We start from the raw sequence: 4754 nt of genomic DNA, 5'->3' as shown, positions 1-4754 counted from the left end.
CATTCTATAAGGTGACATTTCAGCACTTGACAAACAGATAGCGACTCCTAAGTAGCACTTAAAGTACGGCTACGTGCGATTGTGTTAAGTGCATTTTTGGGAAACGCACGTGAAACAATAACAAACTATCGTAAATTGACTCGTAGAAAACGCTCTTAAGCGCTAAGATCAATCGTTATCGAGAAACGCAGCCCTGTTCAGTTCATCATGAGTCATTTAACTGAGCTGGAAACAGCTTTGCACACAGCTCTCAGACACACACACTTAACTTTTGTTGTCCATGGTGAATATTAATTATGTTACATGATGCATGATTAGTATTATACTCCAGCTCAAGACCTGACAGATATTAAACCAATGCACTTACACACACAGATACATAAATGTCCAATAAACAGGGTTCCTACGCGGTTTGGAAAAGTATGGAAAAAAGAAAGCAGAGCATGGAAAAATATTTGCATTTCCAGACTTTTGCCCCTAATTTTTTTTTTTTAATAATAGAAAATTAAGAATTAAATGAAAATAAATGTACCAAACAAGAAGTGTGTTTTCATGGCAGCTGTTTAGTGATTCTTTAGTGATTGTCAAACATGACTACGTGCTGAGATGAGGAAACGCCTCTCCGCTTATGACGAGCATTTGAAAAAGCAACACCCGCTGAACATCCTCCTTGTAATGACTTGTAATGAAAAGCGTTTCTAAACCTGTTGTCCAACAAAACAGAACATGTTTTTACTCCACAACAGCAGAGTGTTTAAAATAACTTTCTTTTGTAATCTGATGTGGCTTCCTATCACAGAATGAGGCAGAAAATATATATTGTAGTAAAGGGTATGCTGATTAGCAATGGATTATAAATATAATTCTTGAAGAACACACAAAAACTATACATTGTCGCAGTCAAGTGTTTATTGTCCTTATGTTTCATCATTCAAAACGTTTCTATTCTCTTTTTAATCGGCTACAGCGATAGCTGGATGCCTTTGCCCATATTAGGGATTTCCTGGAACGTCATGAGTTCCGTTACCTCTGTGATGCATATGTGGAGTTTCTGTGCGAGGGCGCCCCCCGGCGTCCAGTATGAATGAAACAGACATTACAAGTGTTTATAGCGCTCAGTAATGGCCAATCCATATTTTGGGTAAAAATAGGAAAAATAATAATTCTCTCAAAAGATATTTGAAGTAGACATATAAAAATCCATGTTTTTCTCCAGTGTTCTTAAGTGTACAGTAGGGATATGTCGGTATCAAATTTTCATGTTGCGATTAATTGCTAATGCTTTTATCACGGTATACGGCACGTGGCTTTGAGCAGCATACAGCGGTGTTGTGCATTGTGACCAGTTGATGGGAAAAGTATTTAAAGTCTGCATGAAATCAAAATTGACTTTATTTACTTTACTAGCGCACATTGCTAGTCTTGATGTAAACAATTAATCCATGCAAGTTAATCCGCTGAAAAAAATTGTTTGTCTTCGTAATCTTTAATCAAAATCTGAACATTTACTTCCGCTCTGGAATGGCATTCCTTTTCTGATGACGTCAGTTTGGCGGCTTGGGCAGAATATCCTTAAACACACCCCTCTAACCATTAGATTGCTATGAGTGAGAGACAGAGAGTAGGAGCGCAAAAATAAAACCATGCCCTCTATTCAATATTCCGTTTCAGCTGGAAATACATCACTACACTGAAATAATGTCGGCAGCAACTTCCGGTTCACGCGGACTTTAAGTATTCTTAAAATGCATTCAAAATTCTGAATAATTTGTAATAAATAATTATTTTGGTATTTTGAAGTGCCCACGATAACAATATCTTTCATATTTATTATCCTGATATATCGCATTACCGAATGCGGCACATGTTGTTTTGTTTTTTTATCGTATTTTAAATCGCAAAAAAACATTTAGCCATCTGAACCGAACTGAACCAAAAACCGTGATTAAAAACCGAGGTATGTATTGAACCATGGACTGACTGTATTGTTGCATCCCTATTACATAGCCTCAAGGACCTTTGCAAAAATAAAAAACATACAGACTTTTATGTGTGCATGAGAAACCATTAAACATAGCATATTGGACAATGCACACTGAGCCACCTATTGTGCCATCAGTCCATTTCACGGTGTGGATTTTTGGCCACATTTTATGCGCTAAAGAGACCTAACGCCTTGAAATATGACATACTGCCCTAACGAAAGCCTAATTGTGTAGTGTGAGAGTCAATGTAACGGAAGGGTGACCTCTGGTGGCGATCGAACGGAAGTCCATGGACAGGATTCGTGACAGTGCCATCAGCCCATTTCGAGTAATGGTTTATCCACCGCCACAGAGGAAATTTTGAGCAAGTAGATCTCTATTCATCCATTTTCTCGTTTTATTCATAGTAAGATGGCAGTGATGCACAAAGGAAATCGGTTATATAAAACTAGAAATTGTAATACGTAAGCATGCAATAAATTCCCATGCGCATGTGAAGAGTTTCTCGAGGGCAAAAAAAAGTTTCTTGTGTGCATGTAATGGCCTATGTTTTTTTTTTTATGATTATTTTTTATTTTAGGTTGTGTAGTGTGAGAGTCAATGTAACGGAAGGGTGACCTCTGGTGGCGATCGAACGGAAGTCCATGGACAGGATTCGTGACAGTGCCATCAGCCCATTTCGAGTAATGGTTTATCCACCGCCACAGAGGAAATTTTGAGCAAGTAGATCTCTATTCATCCATTTTCTCGTTTTATTCATAGTAAGATGGCAGTGATGCACAAAGGAAATAGGTTATATAAAACTAGAAATTGTAATGCATATTATATAAAAAAAGAAATATGCGGGTGGGCCGGAAGAGTTTCAAACAATACCAGATTTATAAATATAGACCATAGGGTTCAAGAGCTACAGACATTTTTATTTGGGTATGTCGTTTTTCAGAAAATGCTCAAAAACGGGCGCACAGTAAGTGGTTAATTAAATAATTTTTTATTTTATTTTAGGGACTCTGTATGTTGTCACTTCGAGAAAATCAATGAAAAGAACCCTGAAAAAATACAAATATTTACAGATGACTGTACTATATACCAAATATAAAGCTGAAAATAATGCTGTATGAACCATTTATATCCTCAACTGTAAGTCGCCTTGGATAAAAGCATCTGCCAAATGGATAAATGTAAATGTTATGTTAAATATGGTCTGAAAATCTACTGAGAGGTTTGGAAATTTGAGTCTGGAAAAGTATGGAATTTTGAAATGGATAATGTGTAGGAACCCTGAATAAATGTCCAAGTCTTTAACCTTTCTATTTGGATATATTGTTAATATGATATTTAGAATATTATAAGTTACTATTTTCATTATTATCCTTGTGATAGTGAAAATTAATGTGATGGTTTTTTCCTCCTATTCAGGCTGCATCTTTAGAAATTATGTGACTGCAGAACAGATGAAATTCTCAGTATCAGGAGTTTAGAGAGTTCACATCTGACTACTGTTTAGTCTCTGCCTTAGACAACACAGGCAGCAGGCAGCAGTCTGGCTCTGTGTGACTAACTTCTGGTAAACACAAGGATTAAATGGTTAAAGTCCAGCTCCTCACACAGAATCAATGGTGAACTGTCACAATAAATGTCAGCCATGACTTTTGTAGCTAAATTAATTCAGTATTTTCTTGGTTAAGAAACTACACAGTAATATTGTTTTATGTTATTTGTATCTTGTTATTTTGTAACACTGTTTCTACCCTTTTTATTGACATTTTATGTAAAATATGACATGTTAACAGAATGACATTGATATAACATTGTGCTTAAAAAGAAAACGTCATAGAAATGATCTTCATACATTCTAAAAATAAACAAATTCAACACTAAATGGAATTTTAGCAGATTATGACAGTTAAGATGATGAATATGTAATCAGAAGATTCATGTGTTCTATCTATCAATCTGTCTACTCACTATCCTGTCTGTCTGATCATCTCCCTTAATTTTCTCTTTTTCTTTCCTTCTTTTTTCTGAATTATTCCTGTTACCTGTAATGACACCACAATAATCAAATCACAGAGACAAGCAAGTATTAGTTTCACTATAAATATTAGGGCTGGGTTTTGACACAAATTTCACGATTCGATTTCTCATTCACAACTCAAATCAAACTAAATTTAATGCAGTTTTGCTGATAAGGTGAATATCTTTTAGCTATTTTGAGTGGAAATAGATAGGCCTATTTATTGCAGTGTACAATTGTCTGACTTGGCGCGTCACTAACAAAGTACTTTAAAAAGGAAACGTATAAATCTTACCGTTTTCTTCAAGTTGTATCCTTCAAATACAGCGGTATTTTTCATAATGTTGTAGAGATGCCTTCACACGACATCAACAGCTCTGTGCAGCTGCGGTTGTACAGTAAGCTATTATTATTGGACCTATTAAAACTGAATAATGGACCGTTTGACCACTAAATCCAGCAGTGGCCATAATATTGAAGTAAGTGGGCATCATTGATCATTGTTCTCCCTAAAAAATATTTTCTCATAACATGAGATCTGCACTTCAGTTTAAAGATAAATTATTGTGCACCAATAGCACTCCTCGTTGTCAATAAAAGAGGAAAAGTGATCAAGCGCATTTACTACAAGTAGGCCTAAATTAGGTCTAAATTCATATAATTTTGGTTTAAGTTCTGCGTAATGAATTTACGTAATTTCAGTCCTTATCTCCATATGAGAGTGGAATATTTAATGTAAATGTATATAACGA

The sequence above is a fragment of the Sinocyclocheilus rhinocerous genome, unplaced genomic scaffold, assembly GCF_001515625.1.
Source record: "Sinocyclocheilus rhinocerous isolate Xijiao unplaced genomic scaffold, SAMN03320098_v1.1 scaffold519, whole genome shotgun sequence".
Lineage (NCBI taxonomy): Eukaryota > Metazoa > Chordata > Actinopteri > Cypriniformes > Cyprinidae > Sinocyclocheilus > Sinocyclocheilus rhinocerous.
Note: the sequence above shows the minus strand (reverse complement) of the source record.